Raw genomic sequence first — 22,228 nt, forward strand, 5'->3', positions numbered from 1 at the left:
CTGGTATTACAGGTGTGAGCCACCGCGGCCAGCTTAAATCTTTTTCTTAATGATTTTATATTCCTGAGTAAGTTAGTTAACTTTCATAAGCTTAACTATCATATGTAAAATGAATAAAAATACCTACTTGATTAGTGTTTTGTGAAGATTAAAGGAAATGATATATATTATTGCTTAGGCTAGCTTCTGGCCTTGCTCAGCATTCAGTAGAGGGCACTGTTGAAGAAGAAAAAAATGAAGATGATCAACAGAAAGATGTTTTTCTTTATAAAAAGTTTGTTATTCCTACTCATAAAATTAAACAAAGAAGTCCTGATTAGATGAATTTACCCCTAAGATTACACAGTCTTTAACTACATCTTAAATGTTCACTACTCTAATTTTTATTTTCTTAGAGTTGCAGTCATATCTGAGCTAGAGGTTATTTAAAACAGATTCATTAAATATTATCATCAGAGCTATAATTTATTGCGTGTTTATTATGTCCCATACTTTGCTATGCTCTTTAAAGGCAAGCTAAAAAAATTGACTAAAGTTACACAGCTAAGAAACTACAATGTTAGTATTCAAATCCATGTCTTATTTCAAAATTTATGCTCTTATCCAGTTTTGTTAAATTTTCCTCTAAGTTGTAGATTTATCTCCAGAATTGGTGGCAGCAGAAATGCAGATGTATCTGGTATCTGGGATAAGACTGAATACATGAGGTTGTTGGATAAAATTGGAAAGACTTTATGGGAAACAGAAATGGCTTTGTATTCCTAAATTATTCTTATTTTCTAGAATAATTCAAATTATCTAAACTACTATAAAAGTCAATGAATTCTGGCTACTCTGTAATAGTAGTTTGGGAATTCCTTGTGAAAACCAGCTTCTCTTCTGATTTTGTATAACTTATGCAGTAGGGACATTCAACTCAATTTTCCCCGAACTGTTCGTTGTCTAGGGCCAATTCAAACAAAAGACACATTCTCAATGGCTTTCTGGAATGCTAAGTGTGATGATGGGCCACCTTACTGCCAACCTGTGCTTTTTGGATGTATCCAACTTATGTACTGATCATATGAAATCTGGACTATCTGCCTTGCCTGCTGTCTTCCTAATAGATAGTGCTACAAAGAATACAGCTGCTCAGTCCACATGAACACACCATCAACCATAAATGCCAAAGTGCCCTCCTATAAAAGCAAAGTCTTTATGACTCCACATATGCAAGACATTTTCATGACTGGTAATAGAAGCTGAAATATGAGTTGTTAATACCATATACATTTTGTTCTGAAAAAGTAAAATGTGTTGTTATGCCCTGGGCACTTCTGAAAACTCAAAATTCCTAGGTATTTAGAAGTTTCAACAACCCCATACATAGCCTTTTCCTAGTTCTCTATTGATGATTCAGTGGGCCTTGAACTTCTGTGAAAAGCTGCAATCTCTTTTAAGCAGAAAAACAGATAAGAAGAAGAACTGGCCTTTTACAATGGAAGGAAAATAGGGTCCCAGGAATGGCCATGAAACAATGAAACAGATCGATTATGTCCTATGGTTATGTATTATTAACATGACAGATGAAGATAAGATTATGAATTGAATCTCTGCCAATGCAAAGGTTGAGGAAATGAAGCAAAGGACATAAACTTTGTGTAGGATGGTAAAGTGTTATAATTGGTGTTACTTGCTTTTGTTGTGAAGAAAGTGGGATCTGACTATATCTGTGAGGAAGGATATGTAAAATTGTATGTATATATAATGAATATATACTATACATACACACACTATATATGTACATACTACGATATATATGTATAGATATTCACATATGTGAATATACATGCATATATATAAAACCAGATGGATGGTTATGTATCTTCTTCCCTAGTTTGTTCTTACTACATTTGATGTAGATTTGTTCTAATTGGTGCCTTAAATAATTTGGCCTAGACCATAATAAAAACATTCAGTTCTAAGGAGTCTGGTTCTACAGTTTTAAAATTTATTTATACACTGAGGTTGGTTATGGGCAGGGTGGTGAAATCATTTGAGTTGTAACATTGGATAAGAGAAAAGTTTTACTGATTTGATTAAAAACCCATCTGAGTGCTTGCTACATTCAGCATTTATGTGAGACTCTGTCAGGTAGAAATATGTCACCGAAAGGCATCAGTTCTTTTGCAATCTGGTCTGAAATATCTGATGGGAAATGAAAAGCCATTATGGCTACCTGGTAGCAAGTCCAATTACAAATGACTCCAGAGCCCTCTGCAATGTGACCTGACTCTAAATCGTCCTTTAGGATTGTCATCCAGTCTGCTGGCCCTCTGCTTTCTGCCTACTCACATGTAATTGGGAAATGGAAGGTACTTATCTGTCTTGTTGATGGCACTGTGCTCATTTGATAACAGTTGCTCCACAAGAGCACAAGAAGGAAAGTGCATTTGCTGTAGCTATAAATTTACTCACTGAAGTGAGTAAATCATGGATATTGCAATTGGACAAATAGACATTGGGAAGAGGGGGTGGGGTAATTGGACTTTTTCTTTTAAAAAGGAACAGTAAAATAAACCTTGTTCTTCACCGTCTTTACTTGACTTCTATTATCTTGTTTATGAAAAATACACACAAAAGAAGAAAGAAATACGAAACCAGTATTGAAGGAGTTAGAGACAATCATTTGTATTCTTGGCAGAAGGAGAATCTAAACTAAACATTAGGAGTAACTTTCACTCTCCTGATACAGACATCCTTCAAGAATTCTCCTTTGGTAGGAGGAAGCTGTCTTTCTTTTCTTGTCCCAATACTACACTGAAAATGCTATTTTTTTTCAGCCTGGTAGGGAGTCAAGGCTTGTTTTGCAGTAGAATACTGCACAAGGCTCATTTCATGTTGATCTTGCAAAATTCGGAGTTGTGAATATTCACTGCAGGTGTCCTGCTAAGGGAGTAAATTTTCACAGACTAAACAAGCACTAAAGAAGTCCATTCAGATGTAAGAATTGAATGTAGGGGTTTTACGTTTTTATACATTTTTTATGAATTATAAAAAATAAATGAACAAAAACCACATCTGCAAATAATCAGAGGGATCTAAGACCATATTTAGAGATTTGCAGATAAAAATTTTCACCTCAGCAAGCATTGAGGAATGTTTTGTTAAAGTGCTGTCACAGTCATAAAAGCAATGATTTTACATCTTTTATTAGCGCTTCTGATTTAGAAAGCTGAAAAGCACATTGATTCATATGTGAAAATGAAAATACCAAAACCAAAACCTTTTTCTTTTTGATAATAAATTTTTGTTTACTTCTGAGGATGGTCTTATGTTCTTTTCTGGTATATTAGCAGCAAAACTGTTTCTTAAAACCTGAAGCAAATAACTTTATTTGGGGCTTTATAAGGATGATCGATTTCTTATGAAATAGAGGAGTAGGATTAGGTAATCCACAGGAGTTGTTGTTTTAATAACTTAAAATTATTTGAAGAATTCAAATCTAGCATGGAAATACTCAAATTTAGTGATGCTAATATAGTTTTAAACCATCATAATACTACTAATAAAATTGATCATTAAGATTATATAACCTTGATAAATTCTTTCCAATTTAATATTACAAAACACGTGGATTTCTTTAAGACACTGTTAACATGGGCATTCTGAGTTTCCTTTTACATCTGAAGTTTTATAAGATGAAGGCTCTTGCCCAAAGCCACATGCAGAGCTGGGATTAAAATGATTGAGTCCTTCCTCCCGGTCCTGCCTTTCTCTTCACTTGACAACACATCATCCAGCAAAGGAGCAAATCAATAATAATGAAAACTCGCTCTTTTTCCCTGGAGTATTAAAGAGAACAGGTTCACACAGCAATATCTATAGCAGCACCGGCTGCTTGTTGGCCAAGACCTTAGCCATTTTGGTGTGGGGCGGTGGGGCTATTTGGGATGGCTAGCCTGGGGATGAAAATGCAGTAAATGATGAGAATGGCAGAGACTAGAGCCCTATGGGCTAAACATAGGCCATCTCAACCCCGACACTGATTGGCTCTGTGACTTTGAGCTAATCACATAATTCCTCTGTGCTTTACTTTGGCCACCAGAAAAATGGGACATGGAGGCAGGATAAACTTGCTCTCCACAGTCGTGATATTAAATCAATTGTTGGGGACTATTTCAAAACACAGGTGCTAGAGGTGGGTGGTGTTTTCTGTATCAATCTTCATTCTAAATCAAGTTGGCATTCTAAAAATCTTTATTAGGGGATGCATTCATGTGTAACTTGGTTGGGACAAAGTATGATGGGTTTGAAAACAATAACAAGTGGAACTGAGGCCAATATGTAGTGTGTTAAAATGAATTAAAAGATTTTTAAATTCTAAAAGGATTATTGTTTTTTTTTCTAGAATAGCAGCAGTTTAGATGACTTTTCAGCTCGACACAGTTTCCCCGAATCAGGCCCCTACATACTCTTCCAGGATCCGTAGCTGCCTGCAATATACCCTCATCCCAGCACTCCTATTAGTCATCATGGGGTCTGTGGCTTTTGCTAAACTAATCCCTGCTTCTGGTGCTCTGCCTGCTGGTAGACCACTGACACTTCCATCCAGCAGCTGCCATGGCCATCTTTTGGGGATGACTTTCCCATGATGCTCTTTCCCAGTGGTCCCTGGTGTTGAACTGATCCCAGGGCTAAAATTATTTCAGATGTTTCAAAATGTAGTTATTTTCCTTTTAGCATCCACAAAGTTCCATAGGAAGCAGATCCCTTAGTCTCTACCTCAAATTCATTAGTTTATTGGGACTTAGAAACCAAACGATGTGAGGGTAGAGGTAGAGTCTGAAATCTTTCATTCTTAGGATCTCCCTTCTGGTTCTTTTGCATAACATTCCTCTATGTTTCTTTATTTAAAATGCAAACCCTTTCGTGCTTCTCTACTAGGAACTCCACAGGAAGTACAGGACTCTGCCCCAGAAGTTCCACAAACAGCTAAATTTTTGAGTCCAAGTTTGGGCTTAAAGGGGATTCACTTCAGTTGTATAAAAGCAACAAAACAATTTTAAAAACTCAATCTAAAATATTAATGTTTTCTTTTAAATTAGCTTATATTTCTTTCTTCATTCTATCCAGGATTTACTAATTTTGACACCAAATAATTATATATGCCTATAATAATTGCTTAGGAAAGGAAGCAATAATGTCTGCTAGGTTGATCTATATGAACTTTACACATTTTAAATGTTTTTGAACTACAGAAATCATAGTTTAATATGCTATAGCCTAAATCCTTCCATTCTTCCTGAAAAACATGCTTCATTTCTGAGGTTGTCAATTAAAAAAATTATCTGTGGTTAAAAAATACCTTATCTGGGCTAGGTGGACTGAACCAATCAGCAGTCTGTGATCTCATTACTTAGAATATTTGATTAAAGTTTTTGGCCAAGAGGCACATATTTACTGATCACCAAACTTAGACTCTGTCAAGTCTTGCCTGTGCATAAATATTTTGAAATATCACATTGAAATTAGAAAGTATATTTTTCTCATTCCCCGTTTATGTAGCATCTCTGATCTGAACAGGACATACCAAAACACGTAGCTCAAATATCTCACTTTTCAAAGGAGAAAATTCTAATACAAAATGAAGAACTGCCTGGCTCAAAATAACTCAGCTCTAATAGTGGGATGAGTCAGGGTGAGGGGTGGGAAAGGATGAAGTTAAAGGATTATCAGTCATTAATCAATGGAAAAGGAGAGGATCTTACCAGTATTGCTTGAAAATGGCGGACATTGATATACATGAAATCGTCCTTACAAATTCCCACCATCACTGAGCTCTAACTGAGAATGGTGTACTCGCCCTCTCTACTTTGGAAACACATGCACACACACCTTCAGATTTTACATTGCTGTATGTCTTCTTACACCCTTCAATATTTCCTTGGGTATTCATTTTGTTGTTACTTAGGCAGTATAAAAATGTCCTGGTTGTCAAATGATCAGTAGAGAGAGACTCCTGTGAGATTGAGTGGTAGAAAACTGCATCAGCTGTAGTCAGAACTAATGAATAGGTCATGTGACAGGACAACAATAGTTTGACATCTGACCTTTTATCTACTTGGTATTAAATGTTGGTGGCTAAGGTCTCACTGCTGTGCACACACAAGTAAACTGTAGTTAGGTGCAGAGTGAGAGCACAGTGACTGTAGGTGCACTTCAGACATGAGCAAGCCAGAAGAAGCAAGAGAGAAAACTGTGGCAGGGATTGATATCTTTTGAGTACTAGTCAGTTTATAGTAGCTTCCAAAATAAAATGCTTAGAAAGATTCTGAGGCTCTCTTAACTGACCCAAAACATGATGTTATCTTCTGGCCAGGCGCAGTGGCTCATGCCTGTAATCCCAGCACTTTGGGAGGCCAAGGCGGGTGGATTGCCTGAGGTCAGGAGTTTGAGACCAGCCTGGCCAACATGGTGAAACCCTATCTCTACTAAAAATACAAAAATTAGCCGGGTGTGGTGGCATACACCTGTAGTTCCATCTACTTGGGAAGCTGAGGCAGGAGAACTGCTTGAACCCAGGAGGTGGAGGTTGCAGTGAGCCAAGATTGTGCTACTGTACTCCAGCCTGGGCAACACAGCGAGACTCCATCTCAAAAAAAAAAATTATCTTTATTCCTCTGACAGACACCTTTAAGAAGGTCATTATATGGCTTTCTTAAAGGAAAATATTAACTTTCTCATCTGTCTGCTTTTGGTTTAAATTTTGGTAAAACTTTACATCAATCACAGTCATATCTTTTTTTTTTTTTTTTTTTTTTTTGAGACAGGGCCTGGAGTGCAGTGGCATGATCTTGGCTCACTGCAACCTAGGCTTCCCAGACTCAAGTGATTCTTCAGCCTCAGCCTCCCAAGTAGCTGAGACTACAGGCATGAACCCCATGCCTGACTAATTTTTCTTTAATTTTTTTTGTAGAAACGGGGTTTCTCCATGTTGTCCAGACTGGTCTCAAACTCCTGAGCTCAAAGCCTTCTGCCTGCCTTGCCTCCTAAAGTGCTGGGATTACAGGTGTTAGCCACCACACTGGGCCACACAGTGATATCTTAAAAAAGTTCCCTTTCTACTTATTTCTTTCAATAGAATATTGTCTCTAGGAGAGTGATGTCAGCAAGATGGTGAACTAGGAGGCCCAATACTCATCTCCTCCACACACACACACACACACACACACACACACACACACACAAAATAATAAAAACTACATACTGACAGAAAAAATAGCTCAGACTGCAAATAAGAAGTGGAAGAAACCCTGTGGAACACAAAAACTGAAGATGCTTGCATGAAAAACTTAGAAAGCATTTTTTTAACCAGTGTCACTCCATCCCTCAGTCTGTAGCAGTTTGGTGCCAAGAGGGACCCCTCAAAGGCATTTCCCTTGAGAGGCAAAGGACATCAAGAGGACCTCAGCAATTCTTGTCATCCCTGGGAACACTTGCAGTCTACTGAGGACATTTGTAGTCTTTGTTGATGCTGAGCCCAGATGCCAGAGTGTCTGGAGTCCACACTACAGTGCTTACCCCAAAGGAGTTGCTGCTGCATCTCCTTCGAAGGCTGGAGCTGTGGCTATGCTGAGCCTTGCTCTCAGGGGCCTGAGTTGCTGCTGTGCCCAAGCCTCTGATATCAAGACACCACTGTGCCTCACTGTCTATGGGACCAGAGCTGCTGCTTGTTGTGCATTCACCCCTGGGGCCTGAGTTGCAGCTATGACCTACCATCACCGGGAATGTATTTTTGCTGCACTGCACTGACCCCCTGGAACCTTAGTCATGGTGCCATTGCTCTGTGCCTCCCTCATCAGAGCCTGATCTGCAGCTGTGACACCATCTCTGCAGGTGCACTGCTGCTATGTCTGACTCTAGGATGCCTGTCACTGCTATCATTTTTGGACTCATGCTTCTGCTGCATCCCACTTCACCAGAGCCAGAGTAACCATAGCATGCCATAGGGATCCAGATCCTGGCCCCATGGCTATCTGCATATGCCCATGCCTCAGTTACTGGTACTACAACCACAGCAAATGTGCCCATGCCCCAGATTCCACGGAATGTGATAGTTCCTGCATGACCCTGAGCCCAGGAAACTGGCTCCAGTGCTGCTCTGAGTGCCTATACCACTGCTGTGAGCCTCAGTTTTAGTGCTACCATGACTGCATCCATGCCAGTGCATGACCAAGTGTCAAGAGGGATCTTCTCAGGTATAACTTCCCTGGATAGAGGAGGAGGAGAATAGAGGGACCCAGCAGGCTTAGCAACCAAAGACCTCAATAGTGTAGCTGTTACTGCCACTGCAGATACCCATAACCTTGGCCACCAAAGACCTCTGCAATATTTTCCAACATTGACCTCAGCTAACAGAGCTGCATAAAGACTATACTGCTGCTTCTACTCTGAATGGGAGACATTTTACCCCACCCAACTGGCACCCTTAAATCCACCTGCAGCTGAAATTCTTTCTCCACTGAAGTCCATCTCAAAAGGCTGAAAGAGGTAACTGCACCTTCAAATGTACAGACATCAACATGAGACCACTAGAAACAAGAAATAGCAAGGAAACATGATGCTACAAAAAGAACACAAAAATATATCAGTAACTGATCTCAAAGAAATGGACAAAAGAATTACCTGAAAAAGAATTCAAAATAAATATGTTAAAGAGGAAAACAGATAACTCAATTAAAAAATGGGCAAAAGACCTCAATTTGACACTTTCCCAAAGAAGATATACAGATGGCCGATAGATATATGAAAAGGTGCTCAACAACTCTAATCATCAGATAAAGGCAAATGAAAACCGCAATGAGATATCACTTCACACGTGTTAGAATGGCCATTTTCAAAAAGATACGAGATAACAAATGTTGCTGAGGATATAGAGAAAAGGGAACTCTTGTATACTGTGGGTGGGAATGTAAATTGGTATAGTCATTACGGAAAGCGGTATGGAGGTTCCTCAAAAAATTGAAAATAGAACTACCACATGCTCCAGCAATCCCATTTTTAGGTATATATACAAGACATATTTGTACGCCCATGTTTATTGCAGCATTACTTACATTAGCAAAGCTATGTGTCCGTCAGCAGATGAGTGGATAAAGAAAATGTGGTGTATGTATACAATAGAATATTATTCAAGCTTTAAAAAGAAGGAAATCCTGCCATTTGCAAAAATGTGAATGAATTCAGAAGACGTTTTGCTAAGTGAAATAAACCAGGAACAGAAAGATCAATATTGCATATCACTTATTTGTGGAATCTAAAATAAGTTGTATTTAGAGCAGAATTGTGATTCTCAGGAGCTAGGGACAGGGTTGAGAAAATTGGAGACATTGGTGAAACTGTACAAACTTTTAGTTATAAGATTAATAAGTTCTAGAGATCTAATGTATAGCATGATAATTATGGTTAATAATAATGTACAAATGCTCCTCAACTTACAACAGGCCCTCCTTGAACAATATACCCATTGCAAGTTGAAAAATCATAAATTGAAAATGCGTTTAATACACCTAACCTACCAAACATAATAGTTTAGTCCAGCCTACTTAAACATGCTTGGAACACTGATATTAGTCTATATTTGGCAAAAGTATCTGCCATGAAGCCTATTTTATAATAAGTGTTGAATGTCTCATGTAATTTATTGAATGCTGAAGGACTATTTCTACTGAGTGTATATTACTTTTACACCATTGTAGGGTCTAAAAATCATAAGCTGAACCATTGTAAGCCAAGGACAGTTTGTATTGTATACCTGAAATTTGCTAAGAAAGTAGATCTTAAGTGTTCTCTTTATAAACACACACACGGTAACTCTGTGACGTGATGGATATTTTAATTAGCTTGATGGTGAGAATCATTACACAAGGTCTACTTAAAACACTATGGTGTACACTTTAAATATATAGAATTATTAACATTTTAATTATACCTCAATAAAGCTGGAAAAAATATTGCCTCCAATCCTCATTTAATGAGTAGGATTTTCCATGTTTTTATGAAGTCTTTTTTCAGTCATCGTTTTGTCTTCCATTCTCTTCTCGTCCCTTCCTGTAGTTGTTTGCTACTTGCCTAAGATGTACATAAAGTTAAACCTGCTAACGGTGGGAGCTGTGGACCTTATAAGCTAGAGCTGTCAGTTGGTGTGGATTCTGGGATGATTCCAGAAGTGTGTCTGCTCATTTTCAAAAGAAAACACATTATCAGCAGAGTTGAAGCTGGTCTCCTTAGAAAAATAAACAAATCTCTGACTGCTCTTATAAAACTCACAGATCTTGTCAGAATAGGTTCAATGTTGTTGACAGATCATCAATTGAACGGTGCCTGTGTGAAAACAAATGTGGGAAGTGAGTGGCGTGTGGCTTTTTGTGGGGTGACAGTGACTCTTACCAGATTGGGAGATGAGTGGAAATCCATTTTGTACTCAACTTTGGCTCAAAAGCAGTAGTGCTGGATTTCAAAGAGTAGTTAATTTACTAAGGCTATCAACTCTTCCCTCCAACCCATAGCTATAGATCTTGTCCTTACTTAAGTGTATTATTATTTCGTTCCATGATTTTTTTCGTTCTGCTAGAACACTAGGGCATGATTTCAAGTACTATGCTATTTTGACATTAACTATGGCTACTACCAGTTGAGGCTTTGATTCACCAAGGGTGTGCTTTAGGGTTTATTGGTGATCACTTGACATTTCTTATTTATGTATTTAATAATGACAAAGAAAATCTTTTTGTTCGATCTACTTCAGAGCACTACTATGTAGAATTTATGCCAATCCCATGAAATGCATTGGAAATGCATTGGAAGGGAGTGAGGGTAACTTATGTTATGCTGCCTAGACACCGTGTGATTTGGGCAACTTATTTATCCTCTTTGAAGTTTGGTTTCAACATTTGTGAAGCGGAGATAATAATGCCTACTTTGCAATGTAGGATTGGCAGTGTCCTGCGATTAAAACAAATGTACAAACAACTTCTTTAGTGCTTGACATGCAAAAGGTGCTTAATGGTTATTACTTTATATAACAATAACAACAACAGAAGAACCGTTTATTAAGAAAGAAGGCACTGGAATTCAATGATGAAAGACACTGCACTCAAGAGTCTCGGAGTGTACAGCTTTGTAGCCCAGATATCTCTTGAATGATTTCCATGTGTTAAGTTACTGAAAGTACCACAAGGAGTCCCCATAATTCCTCTATGACATAATCCAGAGGCACAGACCTCAAGAATTTAATCATAAAGCCGTAGATAGAGGCATCAATAAAAAAAATCTGCCAAAAGGTCTTTGGCTCTAGTAAATGAAAGTATGTTTAGAAAGACTCACTTATAGGTGTTTTTGCCTTAGTTTTAACAGAATATTAGTTTTAGAATGACCATAGTTCTACTTTCTAAAAAAGAAATTGAGGTACAGAGTTTCAAAATTGTGTCAGCAAAAACAGAATTCAAGCTTTGTAATCTCCAGATCTTCAGCCATCCATTATCGCTCCTGCTTTTCTTAGTTTCTTCTCAGTAGAAAGAGGAATGTTTCAAACCATGTACAAGATGTTATAAAGTTACTTATCAGAAACTTTATAAAGCTGCTTTTAGATATCCATCAGAGATTTATGATTTCAACTGCCTTGTACATTTAGTGATTTTTAGAAAAAAAATATAAGATAAAATAGAATGTTTGGTGATATACTTTTCTATTATAGTGATAACATCTATTAGAAGAAAATAAGCCCAATGGATGCATTAGAAATTGAGAAATGTTATTAAATTATAGTCTTGCTTTGTTCATTTTTAATAAATGAATTTAATTTAGTTAAACATTTTTCTTCAAGACCAGGGAAAATGTAATTTATCCAGAATAGAACTATATTAAGAAGGCCTATATAATGGCTTAACTTTAATATTGGTGGTTTTGAAAACAGTTTTAAAACAGGTATGTATACAGCCAATAAGTCACATTATTACGACCACTTTAACTTGAATATATGCAGAGTCTTTATAGGACATTTCTAAGGAATACATTTTAATAACTTCCATCAGTGTTACTGAAAAGGTAAAAAATAAGACTGTTGTTCTGCAGGGTTTAATTAAACCCATCACATGGGTAATTGAATATGTAAATATTTCATTGAGTGATAAACTTCACACAAGGAATTCTTCTAACACTTGGTGATATTGAACTTGGTGATTCTGCAGGTTCATCAGAGGGCTAGCTAATCTATGTGAATTATGATATGTCTAAGAAAGAACAATGAGTTTAAATTAGAATTAAAAGTGATCTGAAAGCTTGCTTAGAGCTTGAATTGTTTTTTTTTCTCTTTAACTGTTTCTGATTTACACCTATTTCCTTTTAAGAGTGTAATTGTAATTGTTAACATCTCTGCATTTAAAAGTGCAAGTTAAAAAAAATCCAGAATACTATTGGAGACTAAAATCCCCTTTTATAATGGAAAATATCTTGGCATTATTGAATTACGGACTAGTTTACAGGACTTTCAGCTTCATACGTGGATATGTGGTATCTGTTTCCAGACAAGTAACTGACAAATACAAAGATATCTTTGCTTTCTGTAAACCTAGATCTACATCCTATAACTAACATCCACATGCCTAGTTAAGTTTAATAAAGAATATTCTTTGGATCATTGAACAGAAATCAACATTAGATTTACCTTATTTTAATAATTCATTTTAGCATTATTATCTACCATGTCTTTTTTTTGGCTTTTTAAAATTAAATTTTTTGGTACATAATATTTTACGTATATATGGGATAATGTGATATTTTATTATGTGCACAGTATATATAATTATCAAGTCAGGGTATCTGAAGTGTTCACCACTTTGGTGAACTCAAAGTGTTGGGAACAATTCAAGTTCACTATCTTAGCTACTTTGAAATATACAATTCATTGCTGTTAATTATAGTCACTCTGCTGTCAAACAATAGCATTTATACCTTTTATCTGACTGTATATTTGTACCTGTTAAGGGACAAATTTGTACCTCTTCATTCCCCTCCCACACACTCATTCTTCCCAGCCTCTCGTTATCTATCATTCTGCTTTCTACCTTTTTGAGATCAACTTTAGTGCATCTTATCACTCAAATCTTGATGACTGAGTGGTGTTCATAATCCAGAAACCCATTACATGGTGTAAACTTCAGAAATTGGTTTAGCTCTTTCCTGTACAGAGACTCACATATATGTCTAATGTGCTTTGTAGGGGAAATAGAGCTGAAGAAAGTGAGCGCTGGCAAGAAGAGATGTCAGTTTCCAGCTTCAGAGTGTACTAGATGCTGCAGACTCTCAGGTCCTTTCAGCCTCCTGTGGTTATATTAAAGGCTGATGGGAACTCTTTTTGTCTGCCGATGATCCTCTTACTGTGTCTACTTGTATTTTAAAAGTGACATCATATATGATTTTGTGATTTAAGATTTCATATGTAATTCAACAGATGGATATAGTAGCACCAATCTTATTTCAAAACTGATGTTATTTAGGGTTTATTCCACATAATGACTACAACCACTGTTTGCAACACACATTGTTTTTGGTAGCTTTGCCTTGTGGACAGCATGGTGTCTGTTGAAAAATCATCCCCTTTCAGATAACGTATTTTGTAGCCTTCTACAGCTTGGTTCAATGTCAAGGATGGAAAGGTAAGAGAGATAAAAAGTAGGTATCGTGCAAATTCTAAATTGGTTTCCATACGTTTTGGGAGACTTGACTCGCCATTAATAGGGAGATACAAATATGGAGGATAGTCATGCTTGGGGGAAAAAATCACTTAATCATTAAGTCTTGATTGCTTGTCTGTAAAATAGTATCCATCATGTAGAATTAGTAGGATTGTTAAATAATAAGATGATTAATTTAAAGTACTTAGCCAGTTTCTTGCATACATAAATTAATAAATGTATTTTTTATTAATATATTTTGAGTTTTCTGAAAATATAAATTCCAGCTTTTTTTGAGTTAGCAGAACATGAGTTTTTAAACCTTTTTTCCCATTCTTTCTAGAAGTTAGCCCCTTTTGTATGTTTCTAGACTTGGAAGCTGGAATTCACTTCCCACTTAGAATGCTTGATGAGCTAGGAAATATTAATATAGCTGCTTCTTATTCACTTACTCAACATCAAAATGTAACAGACTGATTAAAGAGAAAGAAGACATGAATAAAATGACAGAATACACATTAAATTTTAATCACTACAAGTTCAGCTAAGACATGTAGCTGGCATGCTGAAAAGGAATTATATTTAAGTCAGGGAGATGGCAGTGTTGTTTAAGAAGCTAGTTGAATTCCTCTAGTCAGGGGAAAGGTAATGGTGGGATTAGGGCAGAAAGAAAGCAAATATGTTTGTGCTTTCTAACACAACCATTTAGACATTTTTAAAAAGTCCCAAACAAAGCTGGATGGTGATTTTGATGTTAATGCATTTGGAATAAAAATGTATGTTAAAGAAATCTTAACTGCAGTAGAATCCTCTGGCAGCCTTCAAATTTCACTGAAGAAAGGCCCCTGAAAAGTCTGTGGGGAAAGAGATACCTGAAATAGCCCCTATCTGTCAGATGCATGCAGAAAGATGAATTTCAAATGACAAAATGTTTATTATAAAATGTTAGGCTATCGATTAGTGTGAAATTGTACATTTTTTTTACCATGTCATTTCGTTTAGTCCTTCAAAGAAACTGACATGTTTGTCAGAATGAGGCATAAAGCTATTTTAACCACCTATCTAAACGTGTTCAAATTCCTTAGCATAACATTTCATGGAATCCACAATCTGAACCCAAACTGCCTTACCTGCTACTTCTCTTGTTTACAAATGCAGTGATTCAGTTACCCATCAGAATACCCACTGTTGTCAAATAGACCCCTCCGGTAAGGGAAGGGAGGGAGGGACAGGAGCATGTTAGAAAAAACCACCACTGCACCACCAAAGTCTATTTATCACTCAAGGATTAACTCAAATATTATCTCAAATATTTTTTTCTTCCTACCCTCTTATCCTCAATGAAAAGAGTAGGTAGTATCTCTTTTCTCTTCATGCTTGTGACAATTTAGCTACACCTAGGCCTTTGCAATATATTACTTTCCATTGTTTATAATTATTTGTGTATATTTCTTGCAAATCCCTAAAATAGTATAAAATAGTAAGCTTTTAAAGAGCAAGAGAACTTGTCTTTTTATTATTCTATATATCATGGAACCCAGCACACCACCTTGCTAACAGTCATCTATTCACATATCCATGTACTAACTCATTACTATACAAACTATTTATGTTCTATGAATGTTTCAAGACACTATGTACATTAAGTTGAGAGAGAAACAGAAACAGAGGAGAGAGTGAGAGAGTGAGACTTCTTGCCAGAAAGGACTAATGCTCTAGCGAGAAACTATACATGTTGCCATGCAAAACTTTAGTTACAATGATATTTAAGATAAGCAATGGTTCAGTATGGAGGATATTTATTAGAAATAATGGGAGAGGAGGTTGAAGGGTTAGAGATGTGGCATGAAGTTCTTGTATACTGTGCTATTTGGATTTTACGCTAAAGGCGATGGGCGTTTGCTGAAGAACGTTAAGTAACAAAGTTATACTCTCAAATTTTTACGTGAAATTTGGATCTTAGAGTCTCATCATTGAGATAATGAGTCCACTCTGAATGATATTGAGGTTAAAAATGAAAAAAGCCCCCACAAATAATAAATAATAAAGTTGAAATTAAGGCAGTAGCAAAGATGAGAGAAAGGCAAGGATAGATTTAAGAGCTAATTTTAATGAAACCAAATCACCTCAAGAATTTAAAGTATGTCCATCCGCAGTTCCCACTATTCATTCTCTACTAAAATTAATCATAAGATCTGGTGGTATACAGAACTTTCCCTGGCTAATATTTCCCACCTAGTTAAAGAAACTGGTCATTTTGAAGTTTTACACATTTAAATCTCATGACTTGATCAGCCTAAAATCCTAAGTCAAAATGGTCTCCAAAACATCAAAACTTTAAACTGTGTATAATATAACTAAACACAAACAAAACAAATTATGTAGGCAGAAGATACAATGAAAAATGGGAAAAAAAAGAAAAATCAAGGAACAGATGCCTATTCGACCTTTTCCACTTTGAGCTTCCCACAAAATATCACCTTTCTGTTAGAGTTAGTGTCTGCACCAGTGGGGAAGCAGGCTATTAAAGATTTTCATAGCTTGATGATTATGGGTTTCAATAGTTTGTGGGTATTTCTTTTTTCTATTTCTAAGTCTTTCTCAGGTATGTTCCCTCGGATGGAATAGTGCATGTTCCTTAAAGAGGTTCTTAGGTTGTAACTGATTGTGCCTGCTCTGCAGAAGTGATTTTTTTCTTCTGAATTCTCACTGCTGGTATTCTGCTCTGCTCTTACATATTGCTTTTGGCAGTGACTGTCACTTGCTTTCCGGTTGCTGTTTTTAATCTCTACTGCTATCTCTGCTTTCTGACATGTCTGCCTTTTATTGTTATTTTTCTTCTGCTCTCTATACACCTGTTGTTACCTATTTCTTCCCATCATAACAAACATCTCTTATTTCAACCAAAGTTCTTTGGTTTATGGGTTAACCTTAAAATCTCTGCTGCTTATTCACTCAGTTCATAATTCAACCACTGAATTCTACCTCCCTCCCCTCACTGCTCTCCTCTGGGTACTCGATGTCATTTAAGTTGCCAAATACAGTGGATTTTTTCCATCCTATCTTCCCGGGTCACTCTGCTACATTATGATTCTCCTTCCATCTTTTAAATATTGGTATTTTCTCTGATTATTATGATTTCTTACTGCTATTCTTTCCCTCCTCAGTTCTATTCCCCTGAAGGATATCATGAATTCTTAGGGTTTCATAGTCCATGTCTGTGAGTGATCGTTCCCCAGTTGGTATCTTCGCACTAAAATGTCTCTCCTCAATCTCCATACTCATATGCCTGATTCTCTGCTGGACATTCATGTCACAGGTTGGGATCTTCAGATACAGATGCAGAAACAGAGTTAGGTGTGCAAAATGATTATCAAGCATCAACACCATGAAAGGAAGGAAGAAAAAGGCTTGACCGGAGAGAAATGTCAGATCATGGGGCAGGCCTGACAAAGACTCAGCAAATCCTGTGGCATACTCCAGACCAATTATTGCCCATAGAGTTCTTCACTGGCTCAAAATTCCTAGGTTTTTAGATTCCCACTTTGCTCATTCATTGAATGTAAGGCAGCCCAGGAAGAGTCTGATATATGTTTCTGCAGCTTAGGCAGGAGTTGAAGGAACCAATGGCTGGAGGCTATTTGTTGACAACATTCCCTGCAGCTGGGCAAGTCCTTCCCCAAAGGAAGATCTGGTAGCACATCTTCCTGTCAGCCACAGTGTCTGAGTGTTTCCTTAACTCAAATTCACACATTCCTGCTGTCATTTGAGGTTCTCACTTTCTCTTGGTTGAAATTAACTAAAATATTTGTAGTTAATAATTGAAGTAAAATTTACTGAATACCTAACAAATTCTAGACCCTGTTCTAGACACTAGGGATTCATCAGTTAACACACAAATAATTAAATATGTAATGTTTCGGGAAGTGCTAACTTTCTTGTCCCTGGCCTTGTATTTCCGTGAATAAACTTGAGCTGGTACAACTCTGCTGGCCTCTCTCTCCACAATGGAGATTTGCTCCCCCAATATGTAGATTTGGAGAAGATTATAGAAGTAGCGATTGTTAGTAAGATCTTTGAGTAGGAGCCCTACAGCCACATTCCATAACTGGCTTAATCAGCAAAAAGAAAGTTGACATTAAAAAAATTATATGTCTTGGCCAGGCGCGGTGGCTCATGCCTGTAATCCCAGCAGTTTGGGAGGCCGAGGCAAGTGGATCACCTGAGGTCGGGAGTTGAAGACCAGCCTGGCCAACATGGTGAAACTTTGTCTCTACTAAAAATACAAAAAATTAGCCAGGCTTGGGGACAGGCGCCTGTAATCCCAGCTACTCAGGAGGCTGAGGCAGGAGAATCACTTGAACCTGGGAGACAGAGTTTGCAGTGAGCCAAGATCGTGCTGTTGCACTCCAGTGTGGGCTACAAGAGCAAAACTCTGTCTCAAATAAATAAATAAATAAATAAATAAATAAAATTATATGACTCTTCCCTGTGTTTTAGTTCTCAATTGATCTAAATGAAGGAGAATAAGAAAAGGGTATTATATTGTAAACTCTTAAATTTCATCACATAATATATCACATGCGGGAAAGTTCATTGAAGAATAACAATGGTCTAAGAGAATTGAGATTGAGTAGAATAAGTGGTGGGTATTTTATAGAGTTATTGGGAGATATCTCTTTAAAGAGATCACATTTTGAGCAGAAACCTGCTTGAGGCAACACGAATTCACTGACCTGAGGAAGTTCACACTCCAATCTCTAGAGGTTGCCTTCCTAGCCTTCTCTGTCTTTTGGGTCTTGACTTCTACAAGGCTGGCTCATTTTCACACTCAGATCCTTCTTTAGTTTTGCAGTTATAAAATTCACCCCAGGCCAGGCACAGTGGCTCACGCCTGTAATCCCAGCACTTTGAGAGGCCGAGGTGGGCAGATCACGAGGTCAGGAGATCGAGACCATCCTGGCTTAACACGGTGAAACCCCGTCTCTACTAAAAATACAAAAAATTAGCCGGGCGTGGTGGCAGGCGCCTGTAGTCGCAGCTACTCAGGAGGCTGAGGCAGCAGAATGGTGTGAACCTGGGAGGCAGAGCTTGCAGTGAGCCCAGATTGCACTACTGCACTCTAGCCTGGGCAACAGAGTGAGACTCCATCTCAAAAAAAAAAAAAAATTTGCCCCAAACATTGATAAAATTCTGTTGACTTTGCTGAAGGTAGGTGAGTGCGTATCTAATGGGGTCACATCATATAGTTTTACAACTTTCAGCTGGCTGTCTGTTCCCCTCGCCATTTCTACTCTACTTCCAATTCTTTTTCCTCTATAAAGTGTAGTATTTTTCCCTCATCTAAAGCTAGAAACTGACTGCTAGACCCTAAAATGTTATGTTACAGAATGGGGAAAGGCTTACCTTCTATCAATCCCTAAAACAAAATTATTGCTGCGGTTTTTTTTTTCTCATAATAAGACAGATCTTTCTGTACAGATAATTCTAGTGATAGTTATTCAGCTATTACTGTTTTTTTCACATCATTTCATAGTCCGTGCTCTCTCTTTCTCTCTCTCTCTCTGTGTATATGTGTATGTATATATGTACATATATAAAACTTGTGTATATGTGTGTGATGTGTGTATGTATATATGTATGCGCGCGCACACACACACACAGATATTTACATCCTCTTTCAAATTATTCCACAAGTAAACCTCTTCAGTCGTATTTGAGGGGCCTTAAGGGGAACAAAATTAAATTATGTAACTTACTTGCTCCTACTCCTATAGGATAACCAGCCATCCTGGGACAGAAGGGTTTCCTGAGACATGTGGATATCAGGGCTAAAACTGGAGAGTCCCGGACAAACTAACATATTTTAGGTCTCCTTTGACTTAGTTCCCAAATCCCCTCTTCCTTTGAAGGCTGAGGAGAGATTCCTTGAGATTTTAGAGTATAATTTCTTTTTTTGAAATTATACTTTAAGTTCTAGGGTATTTATGTGCACAACGTGCAGTTTTGTTACATATGTATACATGTGCCATGTTGGTTTGCTGCACGCATTAACTATATGTAATTTCTTAGCTCTGTCCTAAGGCTCGGTCATGGAATGAGTTGCTTGCCCTCCAGGGGTGAATTCATTTCATCAGGCTATCTTTACTCGAGGCACATCAGTTAGAGGTCCTTTTGTTTCTGCAGAAATCTCTTACATGCCTGTCGTGGCTGAGATACATAGTTCTCTTTAAGAGAATTTAAAGACGACCTGAAAGTAGCAAGAAGCAGAACTATGTCTTCTCCTCTACTCAGAACAGCTTCCAATTGTTATTGAGCTTCCAACACTAATATAGATAGATAGATAAGATAGATAGATAGATTATATATATATATTATCTATCTATCTCTCTATATATATCTCCATGAGTTCTTGGTTAACAAGAATTTGACCTCAAAAGTTCTAGTCCATACCAATTTCCATTCTTTTCTATGACTCTTGAGAAATTTTAACTTTCTAGAAATATTTTGGTGTATTTTACTTTCAGATCACTGGCTCTGCTGAAACCGGATTGTCTAACCACATTATATAGGACCTTACCTTAGTGATCTTCAGTGATCTTCTCAAAATATTCCTATGCTTAAAATTTATGCAGAAGTCTTTCTTCCTTCCCCTTGGAAAACAGTACAAGTTTTTTTGTAGGAGTTCTAGCAACTCTCAATATAATAGGATCCAAAGATAATTATAACAATATCTACATTTAAACTTTTTAAAAATGCCTTTTTTATCTTTGTTATATGAGGTCAGTGAAATTGTGATATAGAATCTATCATGTAAATGTAATAATGCTGAGCAATCTCTTTTCTTTTGTAATTTCATACTATTTTAAAAAAGAACCATTAGCTTTGAACATCTGTCATTGTTTAAAACTAAATCCCAATGTTACATTATTATAACTGGAATTTTAGAATAATTAAAAGTTTCCAAACACACATATCTATGTATGCATACATACACCTACATAAACACACATTCATGCACTAATACAAATAATTATTAGCTGAATTTATTCATGAAGAGCTGTTCCTGCAGTTATACTCAATTCAGTTCCAGGGACATCTCTTGGCATTTCAGAATTTCTCCATTAAATATCAATTCTTTGATTTTTATTTTTCATTTTATTTATTTTTTTCTTTATGAGACAGAGTCTTACTCTGTTGCCCAGGCTGGAGTGCAGTGGCATGATCTCGGCTCACTGCAACCTCCACCTCCTGAGTTCAAGCGATATTCCTGCCTCAGCCTCCTGCGTAGCTGGGATTACAGGTGTGCACCACCATGCCCAGCTAATTTTTTGTATTTTTAATAGAGATGAGGTTTCCCCATGTTGGTCAGGCTGGTCTTGAACTCCTGACCTCAGGTGATCTCCCCACTTTGGCCTCCCAAAGTGCTGGGATTACAGGCGTGAACCATCACTCCCAGCCAAATATCAATTCTTAATTGAAGTAATGGGCCCGAGTTTTTGTAATCAGGTAATTATATTTGTGTCATGCTGAAAAAGTGTTCTTAGAAGCAATGTTATTATCTTCTTTTACAAACATATAACTGTGAATGATTATATGTACATACTTATAAATCAAATATGATTCACACTTCCTTTTAAGTATTAGAAACAGGATTTATAAGTTCAGATAGGCATTTTCTCTTTATAAACTGAATTTTCTTTTCAATATTTTAGAATGAATGTAATATGTCTTCAACCAATTTGAATCCATTCTGTCTTTTGTCAGATTACATGATATTTGTCATTAATTTTCTGTATTAGCTAATAGGCCTTGTCCACAGATAGTAGCTGAGGCAGACCTTTGCCATTTACATTTTTCCTATGACTTAGTCAAAAATTGCTTTCGAATTTGTTGAATAAAAACTACCTCTTATTCAAAATTTATAAATTAAAACTTACAAAGAAAAAAATTAAATTATAAAACCATAGTCTGTCAGAATGGAATTAAACAAACATAAGTCTTTTTGGTTCCAAAGTACTTAAATTTCTGGATTTAGGAAATAATAGCTATAAGTGGATGTGAAACCACCAGATGTTCTCTAAAGCAAACATCGTATTATATTGCATAATACAGGAAAATGGAAAGGAAATGGAATTATAGGGAGTCCTGTTGCTCTGGGAATTATCTATCTAATAGACTGATTATCAGTCTCACATTTGCTTAACTCTTGCTTGTGTATTATACAGTTTAGTACTTGTTTTTTTTATCTCTGGCTTCTTCTCTGTTAGGTTATAAGCTCCTAGAAGGCAGAGATGATATTTTAAACTTTTTTTTTTTCTCTCTTAGAATTGCTTTTCACAGAGATTAGGATGTAAAATTATTGGTTAACTGTTCATTCTTTTTTCAAATGAATAGTTTCCTCACCTGCAACCCCTAATAGATTGTTTGAAATGCATTTGGCAGCGAGGGTGCTTGGGACACTCATCCAAGAAAGGAAAGCTTGGGAAGTTGAGGCTGAGTCATTCATCATG

The sequence above is a fragment of the Pongo pygmaeus genome, chromosome 3, assembly GCF_028885625.2.
Source record: "Pongo pygmaeus isolate AG05252 chromosome 3, NHGRI_mPonPyg2-v2.0_pri, whole genome shotgun sequence".
NCBI lineage: Eukaryota > Metazoa > Chordata > Mammalia > Primates > Hominidae > Pongo > Pongo pygmaeus.